This window comes from Gekko japonicus, unplaced genomic scaffold (assembly GCF_001447785.1).
Source record: "Gekko japonicus isolate JY-2015 unplaced genomic scaffold, Gekko_japonicus_V1.1 scaffold1037, whole genome shotgun sequence".
NCBI classification, from domain to species: domain Eukaryota; kingdom Metazoa; phylum Chordata; class Lepidosauria; order Squamata; family Gekkonidae; genus Gekko; species Gekko japonicus.
Window position 1 is genome coordinate 538,134 of NW_015171534.1, and position 18,009 is coordinate 556,142.

The 18,009-nt window shown below is 46.5% G+C and overlaps 1 protein-coding gene across 1 annotated transcript in view; it reads left to right on the forward strand.

The window, feature by feature from the left end:
* The window catches only part of TFCP2L1 (transcription factor CP2-like 1), an 85,462-nt gene that overhangs the window by 846 nt on the left and 66,607 nt on the right, over nt 1-18,009 (forward strand). The gene's annotated exons all lie outside the window — the stretch shown is intronic.

The window sequence follows — 18,009 nt, forward strand, 5'->3', positions numbered from 1 at the left end:
TGTCCGAAGACGTTTCCGTGGTCATGTGGCCGGCATGACTAAACAGCAAGGCACACAGAACGCTGTTACCTTCCCACCGAAGCGTTACCTATTTATCTACTTGCAATTCCTTGCTTTCAAACTGCTAGGTTGGCAAGAGCTGGAACTAGAGACGGGAGCTCACTCCGTCACGCGGCACACTCGAGTCTCGAACTGCTGAACTACCGACCTTCCACAGCCTGCAGTTCAGCGTCTTAACCACTTGAGCCACCGCAGCTCCTAAACTGATTTAGGCAGGAGCCAAATCGCTGGCTCACAACTTTCATGCCAGCAGCTCACAAAGTAGAATTTTTGCTCACAAGGCTCCGCAGCTTAGAGGGAGCCTTGGTCACGAGTTCTGCGGGTGGCGATTTACGCACCCCCTCTTACAGGGGCTTTGGGCAGTTTCCCACTCCAGCGGTGGAGGACGGCAGTATTTTATTCTGTGTAGATCACATGGATTGCTTATTGAGTTGGTGCAATGTTGACTGAACAAGAGAAATTCTACAAAACACAAGGAGCCTGGAAACAATAGTATTGCACAGGAGGTCCCCCTTAGACGAGGATTATTTACCCTTTGGATGTCCTTTCCTACTCAGGATGGCTCAAGGGTGTAAGGTTGTAGATGCAGTGGAGTTCTAGTCCGTATTGCTGAAAAACTGACTGAATCGAGTGTATGTGGATATGTGGAGGTGGTTTTAGGTGGGTGGCTGCATTGGTCTGCAGTAGAAAAGCGAGATTCGGGTCCAGTAGCACCTTAGAGGTCAGCATTCTGGGGGTGTAAACGTTCAAGAGTCAAAGCTCCCTTGTTTCTGGCGATGGGAGTTAGGGTGCATGCATCTGTTGAACTGAGCTCTGATTTACCAAAGCTCACGATGCTGGAATATGCTTTGTTAGTCTTTAAAGTGCCACTGGACTCCTGGTGTATTTTGCGGCTACAGACTAACACAGCTACTCCTCTCTAATGCTCAGAATTAAATATTCGTTTCCCAAACATTAGAAATACGTGTTTAAGGGAGAGTTTAAAGTCTGTGTTTAATGACTGAATCCATAACTAGGATAATAGTTGTTCCAGATTAAGACAAATAGTAAAGGTACTGCATAGGTCCAATGCCACCCTGAAGCCAGCTCTTGTTGATTATGAATAAGCTGATTTGCCTGCTGTGATGAATGATGGACGTCTTTAGAACATTTTTATTAAGATGGCAGATTTGGGGGTGGCATCCAATCGTCTACTCCACCCCCACCCCCCCGTGAGCCAGTTCAGGTTTGTATGCTGAACATACAAACATAATCTCTTTCCCCAACTCACAAAACAGCCTTAAAGTAAAAATAAAAACAATGCAAGACACAATCTCAGGGCTGAATGACACTGCAAGTCTGAGAGATTATTCTCCCTTAGCGAAATCAGTTTGGATCCAATAACAGGTAGTCTAGACTGGGGGTGGGGGATGTTCACTAAGTCATGAACAGAAAGTATTGCAGTAGTATGAAGATCTTCTGTCTTCATCCTCATGCTATATATTTTTTAAAATGTGGTCAATTTTTAACTAAATTCTATGGATTGGAGTTGGTTGAAGAGTCTGTCAAACTGGACAAACAGCCTTTTTCTATTTTTCTAATTGTTTCCAATCACTTTCCCCCCTTTCAGCTGAATATTTTGCTTCCTAGAAAGCTCTGATTTACAAAGAGTTCTGTTTTGGGCTGTATTAACTCTGATCAGATTCCTAAAACTGGAAACGTCTTATGCTGTAATGGGAAACTGATTACGGCGAGGTAATGTTTCCCCCTAAATTAATCGCCTTTCAACAGGTTTGAAATCAGCAAGGGTCTGCAAAGCACTGACAAGTATCCCAAACGATGAAAACACTAGTTCTCTAAGGGTGTGTTACATGTCTGTGATTGCACCCCAATCCATTTGGATTAGTAGATCATTTTTCATTCATTTCACTTGGCTTGTTTTCATGTAGTTTTACCCTGCCTCATATCCACATCAGTCACAACAGCCTATCCCAAATCATTGTAATAAACTATATTTATATATGGCTTTTTAGTGTGATTTTCAATCTATATTGATTGTTGTCTAGCATGCTGTTGGCATGCGTTAATGCTGCTAGAATGTCCAATCAGCTAACTGGCACTCTTCTGTTGTTGGATGTCACCGCTGTTTGCTTCAGACATCACATATTCATACCGTCACTGGTAATTCTCAAAGGAGGCTCAGTTCTCACTAGGAGGAAGACTGATTCAGGTAGGTAGCCCTGTTGGTCTGAAGGAACAGGACTGCTTTAATCCAATTTTAGCTAATCCAATCACCCAGTTACTTTTGCATCTTGACTGTAACTCGTCCTTCCTGACAATTAAATCCCCGCAGCTATATGTAAGGTTTGAGGACGTCTGTTTCAGTGTATCTGAAGAAGTGTGCATGCACACCAAAGCTTATACACAGAATTAAACTTTGATGATGATAAAGGTGACACTGGATTCAAACCTTGTTCTGTCTGGAAAACTGCAAGGCTGGAGGGAGATACAAACCTTTTCCCATCCTAGATGGGCTCCTTGGAGCTGCTCAAATCTGTTCCTAGGAGGCAATATCTGAGTTTCTTCCTCCGGGGCAAAGTATTTTTTTTAAAAATCCACACTTGCTTTCAAAATGTATTGAAAAAGGCACTGATATCCTATTCATAATAATGACATAATGTATATGATGCAGTTTGATTAGTCAGTGCTGCATATAGTCTAAATAACTTCTGTGTTTGGAATAATTGTACAGTAGGTTTTGAACAGTGTTGTGCTGTTTATTTTTTTTTTTTAATTCTTGGTTTTATAATTCAGAAAGGTACTTTTGGCTCTTTTTTGAAAGAACATTGTATGGCATCTTGCTTAGAAACCAAATAGAGAATGTTAATGTTCTCTTCCAGGGCTCTTATCTGATCTGTGAGCAACAGGTCATTGACACCTTTATTACCAAATGACAGAGGCTGTGCATTATGTCCCTGTATACTGTCCCAATGCTAATGCGTAACAGGCGATGGAGGTGGAGAGGTGGGCATCAGGGAGATACTGTAAGGAAATACTGTAGGAGTGGTAATGCTTTAAGCATGTTTGTTTTTTGAGTAAAAATAATATCATTAATTGGGTTTTTCTGTGTCCTATATGAAGTTTATATCTCATGTACCTGGCACTACATATTATGGCACCCATGACATGGCCTGAAAAAGTGACATTTATGTCAGATCCGTCCCTTATAACAAATTAGTTTGACACCTGTGATCTCGCTTGATGAAAAACTGGGGCTCTGTATTTGCCCAGGCTCTGTGTTTGTCTACTTGGTTCTAAAATATTTACCCTTTGACTAAAGGGGACGAGTGGATTATATGCCTCACCTTGATTTTCAGTGGGGCTAGATTGGATGACTTTCTTCGCAGTCGCTGGACGTGAAGATGTTTGCTCAGTTACAAATTCTTCTGAAATGTTCAGTGGTTGTAGTCTTTTTCGTAGAAAAAGACGTGCAGGAGCTCATTAGCATACCTTATTTGCATATGCCACACCCCCTGACATCACCGGAAGTGTGTCAGAAGGCAACACTCACTGCTTAGGCTCCACTGCACTCTTTTGGATTGCTAGCTATTGGGGGGGGGGGGAACGTGCAGATCTGTCCTCACAGAGGAGGGAGAGCTTGTACCTGAATAAAACTTAGCCTTAAAGGTGCCACTGGACTGTTTTGGACTGGGGGGCCGGGGGGGGGGGCTCTGCAGCTTACCTGGCTGCTTCTTGCTCTGACTGAGGGCTGCGGGGAGCAGGGGGTGGGGCTTGTTGCATGTGCCCGCCCCCTGGGCTTTTTACTGCCGGAGCTCCGCTTCTGTGCGCTCCTGCAGGAAATGACCCCTTAGCCTTGAAAAGTTCTCTAAATTGTAACAAAATACTACCTTTTCAAATGTTATCAGCTCAGTTCTTTTGAAAGTGAAATTTTGGAATACATATTTGAAAGTACTATTCGTTGGGTTTTTAAAATTTAAACGCTACATATATTTAGGTTAATAGAAGTCAAGATTTAATCTGATGCTTCAGTCATAACCTACAGGGAATTCCCCCCCCCCCCAAATATTTTGAGATTCCTCTTCACCTCAGCGAGGTCACAAGATAATCTATCCTGTCCTGGAAGCGGAGTTTGCCGACACTGGGGAAAGTCCGATCTTTACATATGCCAGCACTTACACTCCACTTTCCCCGACATCCGAACCCCCCTGTTGCAAACAGATGCTGGATGGGAAGTGTGAACAGTCACTTCCATCTCGGTTGTGGGTTTTTGTTTTTGCCTGGTAGTGATGTGCGCATAAGCACATATGAGCATAAGTGACTCCCTTTGCCAGCAAGGACTCCATTCCATGGTTGAGGCACCAGTAATGTGGATGCTTCAGCGTGGGACCAGTGTGCAGAGGAGCCACTTCATGGTGTGCTGTCTGGTCAGCCCCTCCTGTGATGATTTAAACCGCCACAAATAGAGGCACCACCACATCGCGCCAAACCTCCAGTGTGACTGCAGCTTATGCGAGTCTTCTTGCAGGACCTCTAAAATTTTACAACCTTGCTTCTTGGGTAGGAGCAGAGCAGAAAGCTTGCGTTGAGTGATCTGTTGAATGAACGGCTAGATTCATGTCCAGTAGCACGTTAGAGACCAACAAGAGTTTTGGGCTATAAGCTTTCAAGTGTCAATGCTTCCTTGGTCGGATACTGACAAAGGGAGCTTATACCCCCAAAATGTTGTTGGACTTTGAAGTGCTACGGGATTGAATCTCTCAGTTGTATTACAGAAAAGCAGAAATACCCTCTGATACTGTTGAATGAAGGTATTTTTGGGGTGAATTCCCCATCAAGTTAGTAACATGTTAGGACTTGTCTGGATTAAAATCTCATTAATTCCAATGGCTAGCCAAAGGCAATCCACTGAGAGTATGAATAAATTTAGACAGTGAAGGGATTTGAACGACAAGCAAGCTGTTAAATTTAATATTGGGTAAAGGTGGTTTGGTTAAGACACTTTCAGCTTCCTAACTCAGTTTATAGAGCAATGCTGTAGTCTGATAGCTTTGACTTTTAGCACCTTGGGCTAATCTGCTAGCTGTTTCCGCTATTGGAACAAAAGGACACTGCCACCATGTTTTAGAGATTTCTAGATCATAAAGTGGTCCATATGAGGCTTCAGATGGAAGCATCAATGGGTTCAAAATGTTGCTGCCACTCGCTTGTGGGGCTTGAGCTACTCATTTGTTCTGTGATTCCCACCTCCCCCCCATTTATTGTCTATTTTAACCCCCAAAGCCCTAAATGTTTTGGGTTCAAAGTATCTGACAGAACATGTATGACTTTCCTAAGACCAGCCAGTAAGGCTTTGCTCCTGGTTTCATCTTGGATAGCAGATAGGTTATTACCAGCCTGAGGTTATTACCTGCCCTAAAGTAAGGCTTTTTTCCCAATAGTTGTCTGAATATTCTCAAACTCTCTTCCCCATGATATTTGGTCTTTGTGGAAGCATTTGAGCTTTTCTCCTAACCTTTTTCTTATATAAAGCAATAAGATTGTGATTGCTTGCCAGTTTGTTTTTTGTGCTGCTGCTTCTATTTATGGTTTCCCAGAGTTTATAGTAACTGTTGTGGGATTTAGTCCCAATATCTTGTTGTGGAAGCCTGGCCATACCTGGACATAAATGTCATAAAGTAATAAGAAATAAAATGCTATGTGTTGTCTTTTTTGTATATACAAATCTCTTACATTAGGGATAGTGGTGATTTATTTTCCACTAACAGAGCAGTCTTGTATATGCAGTCCTCCGTCTAAAAGTAATTTGAGTTATACATTAGTAGTAAGATAGGTCTTGGCTCCAGGCTCTTTTCATAGCAGGGACTCCTTTGCATATTAGGCGACATACCCCCTAATGTAGCCAATCCTCCAAGAGCTTACAGAGCTCTTTGTACAGGGGCTAATGTAAGCTCTCGGAGGATTGGCTACATCAGGGGTGTGTCGCCTAATATGCAAAGGAGTTCCTGCTACAAAAAGAGCCCTGAAAGTCATTAGTAGGGATGCTTGAGTATCTGCCGGTTTGCCAGACATGTTCTGTTTGCCAGTCACAAGCAGAGGGGCAGTTTTTCATTGGGCATTTGGGCTGCTCATAAACAGCTGGAGCCCATTGTGTAGGTCACTTTGCACATATTCAGGCAATACAATACTGTGCAGCTGATTGCATTTCACACATGCACATTTCATACATCCTTTGCATATTAGGCAACACACCCCTCATGTAGCCAATCCTCCAAGAGTTTACAGAGCTCTTCTTACAGGGGCTACTGTAAGCTCTTGGAGGATTGGCTACATTAGGGGTGTGTCGCCTAATATGCAAAGGAGTTCCTGCTACAAAAAGAGCCCACCACTGGTATAAGAATATTTGCCTGGGGATTGCAATTTTTCTGTCCTTCTCCTGCAGCAACCTGAAACTCTGTTTCCTGGCCTCTGCATTCCCCCAGGAATAGGATTTGGGGGGACATTTGGGCTGTTGTGGGAGGGGGGAAGTAAGAAAGTCACACCCTGCAAGTAGAAACCCTTGCCCTCCACGAAATGCTGGTCTGGATCCATAAGAACATAAGAGACGCCAATGTTGGCTCAGGCCAAAGGCCCATCCAGTCTAACACTCTGTGTCTGTGTCACACAGTGGCCAGAAATACCAGGTGCCATCAGGAGGTCCACCAGTGGGGCCGGGACATTAGAAGCCCTCCCACTGTTGACCCCCCCCCCCAAGCACCAAGAAGACAGAGCATCACTTGCCCCATAGCCCCAATCTATACCTTGTGGCTAATAGCCACTGATCCAAGCCCATGTAGGTTCTTCTACCTCACAGTGTTGAAGGTTGACTTCCAAGGACCAGACTTCACTATTTATTTAGCATTCATGATGATGCCTAAAACCCAGTACAGTCTTAAATCCCTAACATGGCTGATACATCCTCTGGGTTCTCCAAAACTATGTTGCTGGTACGGTTGCCAGGTCCAGTCTCTGAGGAAATTCTGCTGTCTTCTGTGAATTGTGAAGGGAATATTCCAGTATTTTCGTTGTATCATGGTATCAACTCTGTGATGGGAAATGCCGCATTTTGTAAAGCTCTGGATTCTGTGCCTCTCTGTCATCTTTGGATCTACAGGCTATTGCAAGAATGAGAGAAAATTAGTAAGTGGCATTAACACTAGGTTAAATGAGGTCTTCATATGGTTTTGTAGAAGCTGTAGCGGTTTGTTTTATGCTGTCACAAATGATGCAAATATTACCCTGATAATGATCACAACCTTGATTGTAGTTCTGTTAATTTTTAATTTGTCTCTGAATCCCTTTTCTCTTTGTCCATAATTAGCAGTTTTGTATAGGTTACCCATGGGTGGATAAGAGGGTTGCAGAATGCCAGTGTGGTATAACGGTTACGGCATCTAGGGAGACAAGAGTTCAAAGGTAATATGTGCTGCCCTCATGCCCTTGGATGAAAAAATGCCTCACAAATAAATAAATACATTCAAGAACTATTTCAGTCTAATGAGGCTGTAAGGGAAAAAATGCTTTATCCACTAATGTCTGAGCCAATTATTTCGAGCATTCTTGAGGAGAAGGGCGGTGGTGAGGGGGAGGTTTTTTAGAAAAGGTTCAAAGCAAAACTAAAAACCAAAATCGAACCCCCCCAGCCCCAGCAGGCCTTTGGAAGTAGAACTGTTATACCAAGTACTGTATAATAACTTGCAAGGAATCCTTAAAAGTTCTGTCAATTATGGCAAAATTTAACTAAGCTGGGTTTCGAAGGGGTAGAGGAACTGAAGATCAAATTGCCAACATTCACTGGATTATGGAGAAAGCAAGGGAGTACCAGAAAAAACATCTGCTTTTGCTTCATTGACTACAGTAAAGCCTTTGATTGTGTGGTAACAACAAACTGTGGCAAGTTCTCCTTCTGAGGTGGAGGACATCTCCATGGGTTATTCCCACTGCGCCTTTAGGGAAGTAGGAAATACTTTTCCCCACTTCTTGTTGGTGCCTTCGGAACAGCCCATCCCCTAGTTCTGTTCCTGCCTCTACAGGGAGAAGCAGCAGTAGAACAGGCTTAGCCTTAATTCTCCATTTTTCTCCATCTTTTTCATTCTTTTTCAGCCTAACTTTTGACTTTTATTCACTTGCCTTCCTTCCTTCCTGGTTCCTTTTCTTCTTCTCCCCTTCCTTCTTTGCTCCCTCTCTGAAGCAAAGGCGACTCAGTTGCTATGAGCCCTGCAGATCTAACGGCTTGGGTTCCAATGACCGCATGGTGGCAACAGAGCCCCCCAGCGGCTTCTCATTGGGGGACGAAGAGGAGAGTGCATGCACCATGAATGTGGCTGCAGTGCAAGTCATCAGTGGGGCCGACTTGCCCTTAAGGCATTCTCGCGCCACCCCAATGGACCCGGCTGAGCCGGCGGTGGTGCTGCACACCCAGAAGCACTGCTTGCAACCATCGGGAGAAGAGCCCACCCTGTCATCGGAGTGCCATCGGCCTGCTGGCGGCCATTTTGGGGGTGTGGAGTTTGGCTCTGATAGCCTCCAGATATCAGCCCAGGTCCCCATGGGAGCGGAGGAAGAAGACCAGATCTCCCATTCAGACCACCACGGGCCCGAAAGAGAGCTTTGAGTCACGCAGCAGTAATGTACCCGGTGCAGGGACAATAATAGCTTCCTCTGGTCTCATGGCTGTACTAAGACAAGCCATGCAGCAGGAGATCTCCTCCTTTTGTAGCAGAGTGGGACTCCCCACACAAGGGGCTTCTGCCTCACAGGCCGTTCATCCTCCAGTGCCCACCTCCTGGCTCACTAAGACAGCACGAAAAGCCCCTCCCCCACACCACAGAAGGGAAAGGGGGGGTCACTGGGGTGATGAGGATTCCTCTGCCTCTGTTTAGGATGATAGGGAGGAGGGGGGATTTCTCTCTGACGATGAGGAGGAAGAGATCAAGGTTCCTGAGCAGTCCAGCCAGTTCTTCAAGGCTGAAGACTATCAATTTCTTTCAACAAAGCCTATCAAGGCCTTAGAAAACCAGGAAACTCCTTTCCCTGAGGACCGAAGACCCCCCTCGCCCCGGTCCAAGTTCAAGTCTAGATCTAGAGGTAACTCTGAATTCTTCCCCCCAGAGGAAAATACTGAAAAGGTGTTTCTCTTCTCTGAATATTTTGAGCGCCAGCTAAGGGTGGAATGGGACAGGCCCACAGCCAATAAGCAGTTTCCAGCATTTGTGGAACGCTTTGCCTAATTATGCCAATGTCTCCAGTGGATGGACTAGTGGCAGCTCTCCAGAAGACCAGCCTCGTATCTGAAGATGGTTTGGGCACAATTCGTGACTCCACGGATAAGAAGGCTGAAGCAACACTAAAAAGGATCCATGAAGCAATTGCCATGATGGTGAAGGCAGCTTCCACAACTTCTGTTGCTTCCAGAGCAGCCATAGTTTGGATCTGCAAGATAATTCAACTTCTACCTGAAGACAACCAAGGTCTCTTGGAGGGAGCCACTCACATCCTCAAGGAAAACTCCTTCACTGGTGTTCTAACCTTTGCATCTTGTGCATTGATGGCAGTGACCAGAAGGCTTCTTTGGTTAAGAGCCTGGCAGGCTGATGCACTCTCCAGGTCCATCATGAGGGCCTACCCTTTCCAGGGAGATCACCTGTTCGGTGATGCCTTGGATAGGATCCTCGTGGAGACATGTGACAAGAAAAAGGCCATGCCTAGATCCATACAATGTACGGAGCGGATTCCATCAGGACCCTAAGAAGAACACCTGGGATTCTGCCAAACCCTTACCCCTAAAGGTCCCTATGGGTCTAGATTCCACAAACCCTCCTTCAACAAGACCGACAGAGGGGATCATGACACCAGACCCAAGCGTTTGCTTGCGTGGGCAACCAACGTTTTCAATACAGAGCCCTTCCATTTGGTCTCTCCATGGCTTCCAGGCTATTTTCCAAGTTGATTATCAACCCAGTGGTGCATCTCCAGAACCAGGGAATCCATGTGCATCCGTTTCTAGATGACTTGCTAGTGAGAGCAAACAGCAGAGTGGGTTCCATCCGGAACACAGAGGTGACACTCCAGTGCCTTCAGAGTCACGGGTTCCTAGTCAATTTCCCCAAAAGCTCCCTTCAGCCAGCACAGAGGATCAAGCATCTGGGAGTGATTATTGACACAACCTGCAACTCTCTTTTCCTTCCTCTAACCAAAGCCAGGAAGATCTGAGGACTGGCGTCCTTGGTGAACCAGAACAGTTCATTCACTCTAATGACACTGGCAAAACTCCTGGGTCTCATGATATCCAGTACAGACATGGTCCAATGGGCGCGCCTTCATTCCAGACCTTTGCAGCATTTCCTTTGGCCTTATCAATGTGCTATCATGGAAAGAAATCTTCGGGTCCCAAGCACAGTCAAGAGCAGTCATGTATTTTTGTTCAACAATTCTGGTCCAAGATAATTTTGTCAATCAAAGAAATCGCAGGTTATTTGATCCCTCTGCAACCTGACCGTATTCTTTTAGATCATTGGAATGAATGCCATATTCCTAAAATAAGACAGGACCTTATTTCCGTTTTACTGACGGCTGCTAAGGTGGTTATAGCCAGTAGTTGGAAGTCCCCCAATAAACTGCTACTTTCCTCATGGCATTTAAAGATATGGGACTACTATATTATGGATAATAGACACTTAATTTTAAAAACACAGTCTGCTACCTGGTTTAAATCATTTAAGAATGATCATTTTAGATCACGATATCTGGTTAATATAGATAATCATAACCTTAGAGCAGCTTTTACATCTTTGCGCTTTGAATCAATGCCTACGGCCGTATTGGTCAGCCATTATAGTAGAACACCCAAGGCACAGCGTTTATGTATTTATGGCTCTTCTGCTATTGAGGATCTCTCCCATTATATTTTTGATTGCTCATTGTACTCCCAGCCTAGGTCAAAATTTTTATCTGGTATTTTATCAGTTTTAAGCTTTTATTCAGTCCCAGAGAAAATTATATTTTTGCTAGCCGATGCCAATGCCGATGTATCCAATAGAATGGCTTTATTTGCCTTGGCTGCAAGGAAAATACGGGCCAATACTGCTCCTAGCTAATACTGATTTTAGTGGGTATGTTGTGAATTAATTAACTGTTCATAACCTTGGTTTTATGGATTTATAATGTTGGACTGTATCTTATTTTTATATTATGGATAAGATATCTGATGTAATCGCCAGTGCGAATCTTCCCCATAAGAAATTGAATCTTCATTTGAAATGGTTTCCTTTTCTTGAGTATATGTTTAATGCTGGGTCATCTAAATTCAAAGTTCCTAAAAAGTATTATGAAGTATTTCACCATATGTAAACTACATTGCATTTCTTGCTTGTTAATGTATTGACCAAGTTTAGTTCCAATGCTGATATATGTTGTTGTTGTTGTTCAGTCGCACAGTCAAGTCCGACTCTTCGCGACCCCATGGACCAGCTCCCGCCAGGCCCTCCTGTCTTCCGCCGTCCTCTGAAGTTTGCTCAATTTCATGTTGGTTGCATCTATGACACTGTCTAACCATCTCATCCTTTGCCGTCCCTGTCTTTTTTGACCTTCAATCTTTTCCATTAGGATTGACTGATTTGATCTTCTTATTGACTGTTTATTACTGTTTAAAGTAAAAATTTAAATTTGAAAAAAAAGAGAGCAGTTTGTTATGGTGGTCCAAGCTGGACATCCTTCGCCAGGGTAAGTCTATCACACCCAACAACTCTCAGAGATCTTCACGGAAGCAAGTCTGTCTGTCTGGAGCGTGATCCTGGAGGACCTCCAGCTCAGGGCCAATGTTGCCCTGCCGAAGTGAGCCTTCCAATCAATGTGCTGGAGCTCAGAGCCACTTATCATGCTGTGAATCATTTCAGCTCTCACCTGCGAGGACAGCATGTGTTGGTGCGGACGGACAACCTTTCAGCTAAAGCTTACCTCAACAAGCAGGGTGGTTCCTGGTCATCTTGACTGCACTGGGATTCTAGTTTGGGCTGAAAGGAACTTGACATCCCTAAGAGCAGAGCACATCAGGGGAGCAGACCACGTACGGGCCGACTGTCTCAGCAGGGAAACCGTTTGCGAGGGAGAATGGGCGCTGCATCCAGACCTGTTCAACATGATCAGCTCAGCTAGGGCAACCCCTAGTGGATCTGTTTGCCTCACCAGAAAACCATCAGCTTCCAAGGTACTTTACCAGGTACTATCACCATGATGCGGAAGCGATGGATGCAATGACAGTGCCATGGCCTGAGGGCCTGCACCTTTCCTCCCCTTCCACTGATACCCAGAACTCTTCGGAGAGTCAGGGAACTGAAAGCAGAGGTGATCCTGGTGGCACCACTGTGGGCATGTCGGCCGTGATTCTCAACCCTGAGAGATATGGCAATTGGCCAACTTCTGACTCTCCCGGTGACCACGGACATGTTGCTTCAGGGATCGATTTGGCACCCCCCACCCGGACTGGCTGTGTTTGACTGCATGGAAACTGAGTGGAGGAATCTCTATCAGCTAGGATATTCAGCCGAGAGTTACCGACACCGTTCTTTCATCTAGAAGGCAGTCCACCATTCGCATGTACAGCACTACCTGGAAGGCCTTCGTTTGGAGGTGTAGCCAGAAGAGGATCGGCCCCTTTTCTTCCTTAATAATACCTTTCGATTTATTGATTGCTCAATCCTGCAGAGCTGCTGGCTCTGAGCGATTTACAGTGACACAAGTTTCACAAGGGACTAACAATGATTCATAGGGGTAAGGGAGGACAACATGTAGTTCTTTAAATCACACACGTTTGCAGCCGACAGGGATTTTGTTGAGCTGTAGGCTTCAGACGTGTTCTGGATGGCATTCACTTCGGCTTGGATTGATGACGTTGGTTCTTCCAGGACTGCTTTGAGTTGTTGCGCCACACTGCCACCACCTGGCCGGAATAGCCCATCACAGGCTTCTTAATGCCGAAGAGGTCTTTTTTCCAGGCTTCCGAGCTTCCGAGCTGGACATTCCATTTGCCGGCTAACACCTCCTGCCCACCCTCTCTAAGGAGTGGTACCTATTTTATCTACTCGCTGAAGCTTTCGAACTGCTGGGTGGACGGCGAGCTGGGGACAAGGCTGGTAGCTCACACCAGCGCGGGCTAGAACTGACAGCAGCTCTGTTCAGTTCAGATGTTAACCAGAGGATAAATCTTCTGTGCCACCGCTCCCCTTGTTGGCATCCTTCCTTTCCTTTCTGCAAAAAGGTTTGGACTCTGGGTTAAAACTTTCTACTCTGTGCAGACAGATTGTGGCTCTCTGTACGGTGTTACAAGACAGCCAGGCATCCTCACGTACAGCTTTTCCTTCAGGGGGCAACAGTCCAGTCACCACCACAGGTTCATCATTTTCTGACGTGGAGGCTGCATACTCTCTTAACAGTGCTCACCAAAGCACCCTTTGAGCCGTTGCGCAATGTCAGTCTGAGGTGGCTGCGCATGAAAACACTGTTTCTGGTAGTGGTGACTTCTGCAAGAAGGGTCTCAGAACTTGTCAGTCAAGTCCAATTTCTCCATGTTTCACAGAGACAAGGTCGTGCTCCGCACAGACCCTGTTTTTCAGCCAAAGGTATTATCTGCCTTCCACCCGTCACAAGAGATATATCTGCCAACCTTCTGTCCTCATCTGAAGCATCCTATGGAGCTCGTGTGGCATATCCTTGATGTCAGAAGGGCACTCAAGATTTACATTGCACAGACAGAGACTCTCAGGAAGACGGAATCCATGTTGGTAAACATCTGTCCTCCACTCAAAGGAGACAAGATGTCCAAGACATCTATCAGCACGGTGCTAAAGTCTTGTATTGTGGGAGCTTACAATCCCAAGGGCATTACAGCTCATTCTCTGCAAAGTGTGTCTACTAATGCAGCATTCATCAACCGAGCACCTGTGGAGGAGGTTTGCAAAGCAGTAACATGGCGCTCCATATCAACTTTCGTACGCCACTACAAGCTGAACACCATGGCCTCAGCAGATGCAGCATTTGGAAGAAGAGTCCTGCAGCACATTGTGACATCAGCAGATGACGAAGACCCACCAAAATGAGGGACACTGCTTTGGGAGGTTCCATGGAGATGTCCTCCACCCCAGAGGGAGAACGGCCCACTGGCACTTACCGTGAAGGGTCCTTCTTCTCTGAGGTCAGGGGGACATCTCGGCCCTCCCGCTTTCATCATCAGAATTCATTCTTGTGCTGTTCTCTTCTTTTCTGTCCTAGCTTACTGACTTCTGTTTATTTTTCAAGCCTCCAGGGAACCCCTGCTCCCAGCAGCCCTCAGGTGGTGTGGTGGTGCTGAGCATCTGCTTGCTCTTGCTGTCGTTGCCCGCATCTCTCCAACCCAAGCCTCAGGACATGTGCGAGCAGTCGTGCTGCCAGCACTCCAGCCCACAGTTGGGAGCCCCAGCCCCTTGCTGGGAAGGTAAGGTTTGGGTAGGGCAGGCCAGGATCCCAAGTCCCAATGGCTGGAGTTATTGCCCATCCCCCCCCAGCAGCCCCGAGCCCATGCAGCAGCTGTTGGTGCTCCACTCGGGCTAGGCCATGAGGAAGCTTAGGGGATGGAGGCTTGGGGGGGGTCCCTTATTGCAGCCATGTGCTTTCCTCCTGTCTGGCGTGCCAGTGGGGGGGTTGTCTGGCCTGTTCTCTTCAAAGCAGTCGAGGCTGGGGGAGGGTGGGAGGATGCGAGTGGGACCCTCACAGCTGCTGGGCAGGAACTGGGAGGTCCTGCGCGTTGCCATGTTCCTCCGGGTGGGGGGGTTGCCTGGTCTGCATTGAGATGAGGCTTTTGGTGCTGGAGGGGAGGAGGTGGATGCGGGCAGCCCCCTTGCCCACCCACTGGGAACCTGGGCCTGAGAGGAAGGTCCTGTCTGTCCTGAGTCCAAGACTCTCTGGTCTGGAAGGGTTTCCCCCCCCCATGCCACCGCGCTTCACCACCTTGGAGCCATCAGGGATTCGGGGCTGGGGGAGGGACGATGCAGGTGAGCCCCTGACTGCTGCTGGGTGGAGGTCCCGCAGGCAGTGCCGCTGGGCGAGGTTTTTTTCTTTTTGCACATGCCGTTGTGCTTTGGGACAGATGGGGGAAGGCACCAAGGATGGGAAGGATTTTAGAATCGGGGAACTCATCTGGGGCATGATCAAAGGCGTCTCTTGGAGGCGGGCAGCCATTATAGGGTTTTGGAAAGCAAGCAATAGGCTGCTCCCAGGATGTGCCAGGTGAAGTGGTTTGGGGACGGAACATTTTCAGAGGTAAGAAGCGTGGAGCAAGGGAACAGGGCTTGCCAACGGCAGTTATTGAATGCCAGATTGGTCAAGGGAATGTTTCAAACTTTGCAAAATTGAGTTAGCTGTTTTTTGTGTGTGTGAAAAAAATGAAATGAATATACAATGGAAAATCCTGTCCTGGGTATAGATGGGAGATACAGAAGAGCAGTGATTTCTTAGCCTTTTCCCCAAAGGTTCAGCTGAGCAGTTAACATGTTGGCAGGGATTATGACAAATTGCCTCTGGCTCTTGATTTACTTTATTTAAAATATTTTTAGGCTAACTTCTCCACCTGACTGGGGTCTTGAAGATGGCACACTTAAAAACATTAGAACAACATTTAAAATGATAAAATAATTCAATAGCAATGCATAAATAATACCAGAACTCGGGAGGAGGCCAATAACCACTATTGGGGTTATGCCGAATGCAACAAAAATGTCTCCATCTGCTTGCAGAAGACACCGATAGGGGGAGATGGATGAATCTCCTGAGGGAGGGAGTCCTAAAGTTCCAAACTTAAGAGGCTGCTTGGACCCTCCAAAGGTTGGGGAAAATAATGAAAAATTTGTGGTAAAAAATGGATCCATCAGAGACTATTATTAGCTACAAGATATAGATGGAACACTCTGTCTGGGGCAGTGATGCTTTGTATTCTTGGTACTTGGGGGCAAGACTGGGAGGACTTATGGATTTCTGGCCCTGCTGATGGACCTCCTGAAGGCACCTGGGTTTTGGACACTGTGTGACACAGTGTTCGACTGGATGGGCCATTGTCCTGATCCAACATTGGCTCCTATTATGTTCTTATGTCTGGGGCAGTGATACTTTGTATTCTTGGTGCTTGGGGGGGCAACAGTGGGAGTGCTTCTGGAGTTCTGGCCCTGCTGGTGAACCTCCTGATGGCACCGAGGTTTTGGCCATTGTGTGATATAGAGTGTTGGACTGGGTAGGCCATTGGCCTGATCCAACATGGCTTCTTTTATGTTCTTATGATAGGAAAATAATATTTAGCATTTGTGTAGCATGTAGTGCTTTATATTCTGTTGAGATGAGGAAGGATGCAGTAGGGCCACGGCTCAGTGGTAGAGCATCTGCTTGACATGCAGGAGGTCCCAGGCTCAACCCCAAGCCCCTTCAGCTAAAAAAAGGATCAGATAATAGGTGAGACTCTGGGGAGTCGCTGCCAGTCTGAGTAGTCAATACTGACCTTGATGGACCAGTGGTCTGAGTCCGTATTAGGCAACTTCAGGAGTTCATATGTTCAGCATGTGTTCATGAGGAAGATTCAGGTATTGGCCTGGGGGAGCTGTCCAAAGGCGTGTCTGTAGACCAAATAGGTTTTGATAGGGGTTCGGCTCTACTAGTTTTTTGGCTGGTAGTCCTTTTCTTAAAAACCCTGGTTTTTCAACAGAGGCTAGATGTCCATCTGACAGCAATGCTGATTCTGTGAACTTAGGCAGATCATGAGAGAGAGGGCAGTGCTTAGTTCTCACGGTCCTTCCTTACGCGCCCAGGGAAATGCTAATCACCCCTTTGGAGTTAGGAATCAATTTTCTCCAAGCCAGTTTGGCCAGGGATCCTGGAGGGTTTTTTTGCTGTCTTCTGGGCATGGAACAGGGGTCACTGGGAGTGTGTGGGGAGTATTTGTGAATTTCTTGCATTGTGCAGGGGGTTGGACTAGATGACCCTGGAGGTCCCTTCCATGATTCTATATGCTCATGCAAGATATACATATGTTCACTGTAATATGTGAACAGGGCTTCTGTTTCACTGGGTTTTGAGCAGGAAGAGAGGGGAATGGCAACAGATATGTTTTTGATATGTACACCATCCGGCCAGAACACTTAACACTTAAGTCACGTTTGTGCCACACGTCATTATCCTGATTGGCAGTTTAGCATACAAGTTCTCTGTAATGGCATTGCCGGCTTATTGGCTTGGGAAGGATCCTTATACTTCATAAACTGCAGCATTCCTTGCATAAGCCAATACAGCTATTTGGAATTATTTTGCTCACAACAACAGGCAACACTTAGCTTGTATGCACTTGAAGAAGGCAGGGCATGTGTGGGGAATACAGGCAGAGTCTTTGCTTTCATAGTTCGTAAAGCAGGAAGGGCTACTTGCATATAAGAGGGGGAGGAGGAAAAAGATTAAATTGTCCTTTCCTCACCTAGAAACAGCCCCTGGGCAGATGTGATTATTCACAATGCATATATTGAAATATAACTTAGCCAGGGGTCGTTTCGTAGAAAAAGAGCTAGGGGAACTCATTAGCATAACTCATTAGCATATGTCACACCCCCTGATATCACCGGAAGTGTGTCATAAGGCCACACCCCCTGACATCACCGGAAGTGTGTCATAAGGCCACACACCCCGCCCCCAACGGTCCCGGCCGCCGCCACCGGCCCTGCAGCTCCACTGCCGAGCCCCATGAGGGGCCCGGCGGTGGACCTGCAAGGCCGGCGGGAGTGCAAGGAAGCCCCGCGAAGGCCCTCCCTGGCCCCAGGCAGGCAGGGGTGGGGAGAGGCAGGGAGGAAGCAACTTACCCTCCCTCTTCTCCTGCCTCCTCCTGGCTGAATGAGGGCCGGAAGCAGGGCG